This window comes from Labrus bergylta, chromosome 16 (genome assembly GCF_963930695.1).
Source record: "Labrus bergylta chromosome 16, fLabBer1.1, whole genome shotgun sequence".
NCBI classification, from domain to species: Eukaryota; Metazoa; Chordata; class Actinopteri; order Labriformes; family Labridae; genus Labrus; species Labrus bergylta.
The window spans coordinates 12,331,308-12,342,534 of record NC_089210.1 but is presented as its reverse complement, the minus strand read 5'-3'; the positions used below and the strand labels follow the sequence as shown (position 1 = coordinate 12,342,534).

The following is an 11,227-nucleotide window of genomic DNA, read 5'->3' as shown; positions in this document are numbered from 1 at the left end:
TGTAAGCATTAAGCTATTACAGGGACAATGACTGTCTTATTGTTTTTATTTTGCAGTTTTCACCAACATGTTAATAAGGATCTGTGACAGTAAATGAAGAAAACTTCTTCTCCTTTATTGACATTGGTTTAACTCAGTGTTTAGTCAGAGTTTCAACACCCTGCACGAGAACACTACAGGAACAACAGAACAAATGTATACAATATAACTATAAAACGTAAATAATGAAATGAATAAAGTGACCGTAGTGCAATGATGCAACCAGTTCCCTCTGCTTGTTGGAGAAGGTCCCACCCATGTCTTTGGTCTTGCTCACGTTCAGTTTGAGGCAGGAGCTGTCACACAACTCCACAAACTCCTGAAGAACTGGTCCATGGTGCTGAGAGGGGCCTGACAGCAGAGACAGGAGAACTGTGTCATCCGCGTACTTCACTGGGTGACAGTTTGGCTGTGTGGTTCTGCACTCATCGCTGTAGAGAATGAAGAGCAGAGGTGAGAGCATGCAGCCCTGAGGGGAGCCAGTTGAGGTGTGTTGGAGGTTGGAGAATGTGTTGTTGACCAGAACTCTCTGTGATCCGTTGGTCAGAAAGTCCAATATCCACAGGATAAGCTGGTCGTTCAGATGGAAGCAAGTTGAGGGTTTGTCAGCCAGGATGTGAGGCTGCAGGGTGTTGAATGCAGAGGAGACACTCAACAAGCTATCAGATATTCAACATAACTTTTTCAACAGACAAGTAACATATATTCAACTAACTATTAGTAGACTATAAGGTGCATTATCAGTAGATATTCAGTTGCATGTCAACAGTGTGCCAGTTGATATTCAACAAGATTTGTCAACAGACAAGTTATATACATTCAACTAACTATTAGTAGACTATAAGGTGCATTTCAAGTTGTTACAACATTTTACAAAATAGTGTCTTCCGACTCTCTTATTCTTTTAAAAAGGTTATTGATAGACTTTCAGCTAATTATCTATAGATTGTCAACTTCTTGTAAATTGACACTCAACTACTCATCAATCAGTCTGTCAGTTGAAAGTCAACAGTATCACTCATCAAATGACTGACTGTTGATACTCAACTACAGATTAGATTCATTGACTATCAATGGACAAACTACTAATTTGTAGTTGACTCTGTTGATTGTCAACATATTTAAAGATGACTATCAACAGACTATTAGTAGACATTAGTAACTAAGCATTTGTAGATATGTGTTAGGACTATCCAATTAAAGTGAAAAACAGTTGGGAACAGTACAAACTCTATAAACTATCAACAGAGCAAAACAGAGACAAGTTTGCACAATTGCAAATCCCAGAAGGAAAGCTCATTTATTTGAACTACAAAATGTACTCAGTAGGCACACAAAATGACGGCAACATTTCAGTATACTTATACTTTCCCCAAGACAACTGTAGAATTGTTTTCTGAAAAAGGTTCCATGGGGGAAACCAGAGGCAGCTTGACTTTGTCTTATCTTTGGTAAGACTTTATTATTATTATTTTTTTTATTAGGTGCAATAAAGTGACAAACTGGTGATATACAAATGAGGCACAAAAAAAACCAAACAGACAAGGTCAGGACAACGACTCCAAAATACAGTAAAAAAATAATAAAAAATAAGACAAATAAAGACAGCAAAATAAGACATCAATAGACACACATCATACTACGAACAGAAAAAACTACAAAATTATATGAAATATCTAAGAAAGGATACAAAAAGTGAAAGAAGCGATAGAGAGAGAGAAGGGGAGGGAGAGAAGGTGCTTAGTAAGGGGAACTTGAGAGGTGGAAGAGAGTTGAAGAGTTGAGCAGTGTGTATGGTATGTGTTGAATATGTTGATGTTAAACAATGTTGTGGTGTGAGAGGTGAGAGTTTGTGTAATGATTATGTTTTAGCGGAAGTTGACTGCAGCCGGGGTTTTGGGGTTGGTTTGAGAAAAAATAAAAGTGTATGAAAATGCAGTCACTTATAAATTGTGCGTGTGTGTTTGTGTGTGTGTTAGGTGTGATTGGTGCACAGGCAGAAAGAGTTGATGGGTGGGATGTTGTGGGGATAGTTATGAGTTGAGGTTGTTGATTATTGGGTTCCAGACAGATTCAAATTCGGCCGTTTGATTTCTGAGTGAGGCAGTTAGTTTTTCCATTGATATATATTCGGTGAGTAAGTTTTTCCAATGTGCAATGTTGATTTTTTTTCTCGACTTCCAGCTCATGAGGACAGTTTTCTTGCCGATGGTTAAGGCTATGAGGAGTATTTTGCTGGATGTGATATTTAAGTTGATGGTAGATATGTCTCCTAGTAGGCAGAGTGTGGGTGAACATGGGATGTGGCAGCTCAAGAGTACAGAAAGGTGGTCAGTGATGTCATGCCAGAATTTTGTTATTGGTGTACAGTCCCATGTGGTGTGCAGGTATCCGTCTGTGGCGTTTTGTGAGTAGTTTGAGCGTAATTTAGAATCAGTGAAGCCCATTTTAAACATCACTCACAACTAGACTTCGACGCTTGGATATGTTTCTTAATAATGAGAACAAGAGTCTTCTTGTTTCTTTTCTTTACAAGGCGAAGAATGGGACGTCTGCTTGCAGCGTTGATCTCGAGTATACCAATCACCCACAATCTTTTTCTTCTCCAGGTGTTACCAAAGCGTCCTCTTCCGTACTGCCAAAAGACAGTATGAGCAGTATTACAAAACAAACTCTTGACTCTATATGATTCACTGTGATTATACAGGCCTTGGGCCCAAAGCAATTGCCCGCTTTGCCTGGTGACAAGCAGCGCCTGTGATTATAGCTGAATAGTAACTTTAAATAGCTCACCTGTATATGTACTTCATCCATGTGAAGAGACTGCAGTGTGATTGTGAGAAAAGTGACTTTGTTCTAACACTTCTCCTCAAACGTCCACATCTTTTACGTCTGCACTCCCTGGAAATTGCAGACAATTCAATTGTTTTATTATGTCTTATAAACATTCTAAGTAGGACATATAAAAAATAAAGCTGTTTATGTAAGTAATCCCCATTGATGACAATGTCATGAACTATATTATACTAAAACAGATATATTGTAGCTTACTAGCTGGATTAATCTCTCTATACAGGTTTCATAATTATTTTTGGGCACCAAATCCTAATGGCCCCAAAAGGGCTAGAACCGGCACTGCTGTGACAACTGTCAGCAGCTCAGCAGGAAAGTAACTTCTGTAGCGGCGCTGGAATTAATTACTGAGCTATGGACAAGGCGCACACTGCGCTCAACTCGGTGGCGAGGAGATACACAATACACAGTGAATGGGCTTGACAGCGGCGCAGTGCCCACCGCGTCAGAAGTCGGCAATTTGTAGCACAGACCATAAAAAATGTCTTCTTCTGTTTTTCACAGATCCGAACATGGAGGTAGGAATTTACACTGGATATGAGACCATCACCGCTGACAGCTGTAACAGTGACTCCAGCAGTGATTTGCACTCAAGCTCTAAGAAGAAAAACAAGAAGAGAAGCAAAAAATCAAGCAAAAAGGCGAAGAGGCAAAAAGGCAAATACACCTACAGTAGCTTGTTTTAGGCCTTTAGAAGCCAAATAGAAATGTAAATTACAAAAAGCTAACTTTTTTGGGGGGGGGGCGGTGATATATATATATCCAAATGTAATATATGGTCATTTGTACCCAGTTTCCAAAATATGGGACGCTGTGTAAAATGTGTTTTGGTGTATCTCATTTACAGGATAAAGGCCCAGTCACAGTATTTTTACATCTCAATGGGTGCATCCGAAATTGCAAAGTGCCTACATAATCTTTAAAAAAAGCTTTATTCTCTTACTTTTTTTTGTTTTTATAGTTTGTGTAATTACGGCTTTAATCTGCTCATCTTACATCAGTTCCCGAGTTATTCTCTTATCCACATGCGCGCAAAGCACTCACGTTTTGAAATGTTTCACACAGTATTCAGTTACTTAATCAGGTCATCCGCATAGGAGATGATTACACATATGGCTGCATGACAGCATGGGCAAAAAAAATATTGTAACGAAGGGAGAAATAAAAAGGTCTGACATATACTTGGGGGGGCAAAAATTATACCTGGGTGGCCTGCCCAGGTATCGTCTATGTGTGGGAAACACTTGACAGTACATAATATCAATAAAAGATTCTGAGAATCTGAAAAAATCTCTCAAAATGGACAAGGCAGAAAACCAATATTGGGTGGCTGTGATCTTCAGGACCTCAATTTACAGTTAAAAGCTTAATGCAAAGAAGAAACTATATATACACCAAAACCAATGGTTAACAAGTTTTATTGTTTCTTTTAACCAAAATTTCACAAATGAACTAAAATAGAGACAAACCACACACCTACAGTGGAGTCTACACCCACACATTGTTGCCATTGGTTAAAGCTGCCATTCCATCCCTTGAAAGTGTACCAAAGTTGAACTTTGGGCCATTACCCTGCAACTAATATACACCACAACAATATTTAGGGAGCAATAACTTTTTTTCAAATGAATGTTTTACAGTTGTAATTTGTTTTTGTTTTTTCAGTGTCAACCATCGCAGATGTTGTGAGGCGATATCGGCGTGTCCTCAAACTCATCAAAGGAGGCCTCAAGATGACAAAAGCTTTTAAGAAGGCAAATGTATCTAGAAATTCTGTCAAGGACACAGTAGCAATTGCTGAGATATACATGGTAGACAAAAGTGTACTTGAGCAGTTTAAGGAACAAAAACATACACTTTTAAAACTGGCAAAACTTTGCAAAAAAAAGATTGTTGGTGAACTGGCAGAGAAAATAATTGAAATGAAAAGAAAAAAGCAGCTCATCCCCTTGTCTGTCAAAAAGGACTGAATGAGGGCAACAAGATAGCTGTTTTTTTTGTTATTAGCATCAGAGTTATATTATTTTTGTAGTTGCCTTAGATAAAGATAAAATCCATATTGTGACCTGTCCCTCTGTTGGTGTAGTTTGTTTTAGTTTATAGTTCTCCCTGCACTGTATTTAAAGAAGTTAGAGTATAACTTAAATTGAGAAGTTGTTATGGCGTGCTTGACTTCTCTGTTTACCTCCTTTTTCTCCATCTCGGAGCCGGTGAAGAAGACCCTTTTCTTCTTGTTGAGAATCTCCTTGAGCTCTTTGAGGGTCCATGGTTTATTGTTGGGGAAGATTGTGACTGTTTTGGAGGGGATGATGTTGTCCACACAGAAGGAGCTATATGATGAAACAGTGTCCTCATGCTCATTAATATTGTCGGAGGGTGCTAAGAGGTTATCCCAGTCAGTGGATTCAAAGCATCCTTGTCGTGTAAGAATGCTTTCGTTGGTCCACTGCTTGATGTTCTTAACAACTTTCTTAGCCCTCCTTATAAATATATATTAGGAGTATATGCAGGAGCAAGCAGGATGGCATGGTGGTCAGCAGAGCCAAGAGGGGGGAGAGCAACAGATCTGTATGCGTTAGGAACTGTACTGGTGGTAGCCTTTTAGTGATTTTTCAGGAGAGCAGTGGTTGCAATCGCCCAAGATGAATTTGGAAGAGTCCGGTGATATGTGTTCCAGTTTATTTAATAAGTTTGTGATGTGTTCAGTGGCTGTGGCTGCGTTAGCTCTGGGGTGGATGTAATCCAGGATGAGAAAAGGCTGTGGAAATTCTCTGGGGAGATAGAAAGGGCGAAGGGAGAAAGCCAGAAGCTCGATGTCCGAGGGGCACAGTTTCTCCCTCACGACGATCGTTGAGCACCGGCGTGTGTTTACATAAAGACACACACCACCGCCATGTTGTTTCCCAGTGAGCTCACTGTCTTGATCAAGTCTTAAAGGGGGGGGGGGGAGAAGCCATCAACATGCAGCATGTTTTCATCGTCGTTCTTATTTAACCACGTCTCAGTAAAAGCAAGAACAGAGGCAGTCCTGTACTCGTGCATGTGGAAAAACGTAATAAATGCAAAATAAATGCTAAATAACTGCTCTGTGAGCCGGCCAGTGTTGCGCACGAGCAGCGACCTGGAACCGGAACTCGTGTAACCTGTGTGCACATCTTTAGGCTTTAGGGAGGAGGGGGCGGAGACAGATCTCGCCAATGTTTTGAATTTGGACTGCAGTACCAATTTTAAGCGCTAGGTGTCAGGGTAACATATTGGTCCTTTAATCATTTTCCCTTCTGAAGCAGCAAATATGGCCAAAATAAAAATAAATTATTATAAGATATATGTTATTAATCCCACAAAGGGAAATTCTGTTTAGCACTCTGTGGTTGAGACATGCTACACACATAGGCTGAAACACACACACATGCACATACAGGATCCAATGGACATGTACTTATGGAGAGATGTCAGAGGGAGGGGGCTGCCGGCAGTGAGCACACCTGAGCTGGTGGAGGTTCGGTGCCTTGCTCAGGGGTATCTCTGCAGTGCTCAGGAGGTGGACTGGCACCTCCCCAGCTACCAGACCAATATCCAAATCTGTACTACAAAATCTGTAAAACAAAACAATAAGAATTGTGTATATTCACACACCTGCAGGTAAACTGTGTGTGCAGCCTTCAAAGTTGGCTTTAAGAATTGAGTCATGACTCACTTAGTCAAGAATGTACCTACTTTGACGCTACAATGAGAAGACACATTCATAGCCAAGGTTTATTTCACAACCTATCTTGACATAGCCTCATACATTTGTTGAATAGTTTTGATTAAAAACTGAAGTACTCTGATGAAGGATGCTGAAAAGCGATGATTAAAGCACTGTGGTTCTAGCATAGCTCCATGTATTACACACTATCTCAACAACAACTAAATGCCTTTCAATTAAATTCTTTGTAGCCTTTTCATGGACCACTGAGGTAGTCAATCATTTTCTGGTAGGGCCAACAGCAGTACAGAGTTTTAAACTAATTATGTACATGTGCTGAATAGAACATTGTTTTGTTCAGACATTTATGTTCAGTAGAGGATGTTTCTCCATGTTTTGGTGATCACAGAGTGATTTAGTGTTTTGATTGAAGTTATTGGGTTGATAGGGATTAGATTTGGTCAGGATGGGTCACAGCACTGATGATGCCCCAATTTTCAGTGTCATCACCATCAGGACAAAGTAGTTTCAGGATTTTTCTTTGAATACATATGGCATTCCTATCAGCCTTTGATGTTTTCAAAGTTAAGTGCTTCATATTCAATCTTTTCATGCTGAAATGCTTAACTGAGATGATGAAGATGATAAACATCATACCAGCTAAAAAGTAATAAAGTCACTGTGAGCGTATTGACATGATGAAAATAGCATTTTGCTTCAAGCACAAACTACTCTTTTTGTCTTTTCATTATAACACACCGAAAGTAAAAGCTAAACTACAAAGAGGGGCTTTCATCAAGTATAAGCAAAGATAGTTGGAGCATGTGCAGGTATCATCAATCTCTTTTATTAAAGCTAGCCATGCCCTGAGCTCCCGGACTGTGAGTCAGAGGAGCATCTGATGAAATATCAAATTAACAACACTAATATTGCCTCATCAGAATATTCAACACAGAAGAAAATAAGGTTTTATTGCAGAGGAAATAATCCCATATTTCATTGCAAAATGCCACCATGGGTCAGCAGGACTCAGCTACCTACTGATAATCATCATCACCTTGTTGTCATAGAAACCAGCAGATGATGCTGTGTTAAGCATGGGTACCACAAATTCATCATGGGGTGTGCTCTCCATTTTTTTCTGTGAGCCAGGCTATATTTTAGTTGCAAAAAAGTGTTGCTGAACAGAGCAACTATGTATATAGGCATCTGGAAATAAAACTGTAGTAGTGCAATGCAACAAAACTGTCACAGATCCAGGCTTGTTATGTGTGCTTTTAATAAAAAAAAAAAAAAAAAAAAATGTACCCCCATGTTTGATGTCTTGTGTCAGATAACTTTGTTATCCTGGACTTCAGAGTTTAAATTAACTATTCTTTTAAAAACCTCTAGAACAACTTCTGACAGTACAGAACCACTGCACAAATCCAATTCATCAAAATACGCTCTGCCCAACTGTACAGATCACTTTTCTTGGATTGAGGAGTCTTCCATAAAAACTGCAGTCCATAAGGTTCATATTCTAACCATTACATCGTCTTTAGCTCACAGCGCAGACCAGGCTGGCAGCACCACTTTTAACAGCTTCCCTGGAGGGGAAGGCGAGAGTGCTCATATGATTGCACAATGGACACCATGACCATCTGAAACAGGTCAGCCCCTCCTCTCGTTTAAAAAATGTACAAAGCAATGATTTTCAAAAGGTACAGGGATGAGGGAGAGCTTTAAGAAGGAAAAAATATATATAAATAATAATAATAATAATAGTAATAATAGTATAGCAAATTGTATATAGATAGCTTATAAGGAACACAGAATTTAATTTAATAAATATTAATTATTGAGCTGTGGAAAAGGGGTCGGATTAAATAGGTAGGTAGGATCAGGCATATCAATTGAATATATGTAATTTTCTTTTGCTTTTTTTTGTGAAATAATTTGAACATTGTTTTTTGTTGATTGTATTTTTGTGCTTTTCATTTTGTTTTGTATTTTTTGATATGTTTGATTTTATTTGATATGTCTGAAATAAATTTAATCAATCAATCAATCAATCAATCAAAATCAAGATTTTCCTAGAATTTGGATTTATGCAATGAGTATCATTTAGTGAGAATAAGGGAGGGGGATGAGTGAAAGACAGCCTTCATTGCTAATGGACATTGTGAGTATCTTGTTACCATGGCAGAAAAGTGTGACTTCCACCAATGCTGGCATAGGGGGAGGTCAAGATGGATCCAGAGAAGGTTAACGCTGTTAAGGCCCTGACACACCTAGGGAGACTGTCGGCCGTCGATCCCAGTTGGAGTACTTTACAAAATTACATCATTAAAAGAAACACAATACAGTGGGTTGTTCAAATTTGCTGTCATTACAAGTATGAACGAGATTCGATCGATAATAATCACACATATCTGAAACAAAGGAAGACTCCACTTCAGGGGAATTCTTCAGCAAACCTAATTAGCTGACTGGCATAATTAATCGGCAGGAAAGGGAAGTATTCATTACTCTCAAATAGCACACACCACTTCAAACGAAACATCATCAAAACAACAGATGGGGAGCCCTCATGATGCCCTGAACCAATGATTGCTTCTGCATAATTAACAAGCTTGAAGACAAAAGACCAAACTAAGAGCTCCGCAAGAGAATCATAAACAAGCACCATCATCAAACTTTTTTTTAATTAAATCCTTGCACTGGTATAACTTATCAAAACACTGGAGTTTATACCTGCTGTATGAGTCACCACCTCAGCCGCAGAGCTACTTCAGTTTGTTCTTTTCCAGACTGATGCAACAGCTGAGAACATCAAGAATCCAGCACAGTAGGTGTTTCTAAAGACATTGAAGTCCGCCCATGGCCCCAGACAGAGGAACACACATAACTACACATGTAACTAATACTGAATTTATAAAACTGTATACATGTTACAGCCCATAGCCTAAACTGCCTGTTTGGAAAAAAATCTATAACCTGATTAATCTCTAACATCTGTCGGAAGAACTTCTAGTAAAGCTTTAGACTATGCACTGCAAGGTACTGTGCTATTCTGTTGTTTTTAAGATGGACTGTTGTTTTCCCAAAACAGTAGATACTGTTACATACATGCAGGTTCCAGGGAAAATGTGTAGTTTTGAAACAAGGGGGTTAAAATGTAGGAGTTGTGGGTATTTTGTAATTAATGCCTAACTTACCAAAAAAAAAAAAAAAAAAAACTCTAATCTGCATGTTGTACACGAGAGGCCAAAAACTTTAAATTAAGATCACAAACTATGCAAAATGCACTTCACCATTGTTTACTATTACTAACATGTGTTAGTTATCCTTTGTAGAATTCATGTGGCAAATTGAAATGCTAATTACCTGTACACTTTTTTTGATGATTCTGAATTAACCAATTCAATTAAATTAAAAAAATAATCATCCCTATTCAATTACTCAAACCCTACTTTTTGCTTAAGAACAATTTGATGGAAGTTTGGAAGTTTATCCATAAGCCTTCCAACAGCCTATTAAATGTTAATAGTCATGGTGCATCACCAAACTTGGATTTTGCTGCTTCTGTGGTGTTCAAAACAGGATTTTAAAAGAATAGTCTCTATTAGCACTTCACAATGGTAAGTCCAACCTAACGCTCAACAAATTATTTAAAGCAGTTCTACTGTAGTTTGTAAAGACAGTGATGTGATGCTAGCTCTTCATCTAGCACCACCATACGAAGGCTTCTGAGTGAAATGTCTCAACATTTAGTGGATATCCATGCATTTGTCCCACAATCGCTTCAGCCTCTGCTGTTCTTTGGTTAGCAAATGTTAGCATGCTACACTAAACTAAGATTCTGATCATGGTATAAATTATACCTGCTTGCATTATCATTGTGGGCATATTCACGTCTAAGATGTAGCTTAAAATATCAATGTGCCTGCATTTTTTGCTAGCTTGCCTGAAGTCATCTTATTTGGCTTCTCAGCAGTGCATTTAACACAACAGTATTTTTTTTTTTTTTTACACTTTGACACCTTTGAGTTTAAAAGGTTAGTAGTTCAAAGGGTCTTTATGCTTGGGTGCACCTTCTGTGTGTGAAAAATAATTCACACCTCAACTCTGTTTGCTGAAGCATCACCATGGCAACACCATTAAGACTAATCCACTCCTGAAATGTGGACACAGATGGTTAAGCATGCTATGTTAAGCTAAATAAATTGTCTTTCTTTTAATATTGTTTTGAAGAGGAATAAAGCCGTAGCCTGTGATTTAAATGTTGATTGTGTTCAGTGGAACATTTTCCTCCTGACTGAGTGTGGCTGAACTGAACCGTCTTCTAATTGATTGTGGTGCAGGGTGGAGGCAGATTCTCTCCTGTGTCCTTGGGCTTGTTGGACTATGAATCTTGCTGCTGAAATTAAAATCAGAGATAATTATAAGCAGGAAAACAAGGCCAAAAAATAAACAAATGACACCTTGGGTGATTCAAGCTGAAGTGAAAAGAAAAATGGCGTTGGTCATAAATGCCCTAACTGAGCTTTTGTCTGCTTCTGATATTCATCCAGCTCCCAAACCTTGACAGACTGACAGAAAAAAAAGAAGACCTCTGACATTATTAGCTACAACTTAAACATTTTAACTATACTTATTGTATGC

The 11,227-nt window shown here is 38.6% G+C and overlaps 1 long non-coding RNA gene across 1 annotated transcript; it reads left to right on the top strand.

Moving 5' to 3' along the window:
* On the top strand, positions 1-7,887 carry LOC136183134 (uncharacterized). The gene is made up of 3 exons (XR_010668953.1): positions 1-492; positions 3,397-3,549; positions 4,558-7,887. It is a non-coding gene; the product is annotated as an uncharacterized lncRNA (long non-coding RNA).
* The last annotated feature ends 3,340 nt before the right edge of the window (positions 7,888-11,227 follow it).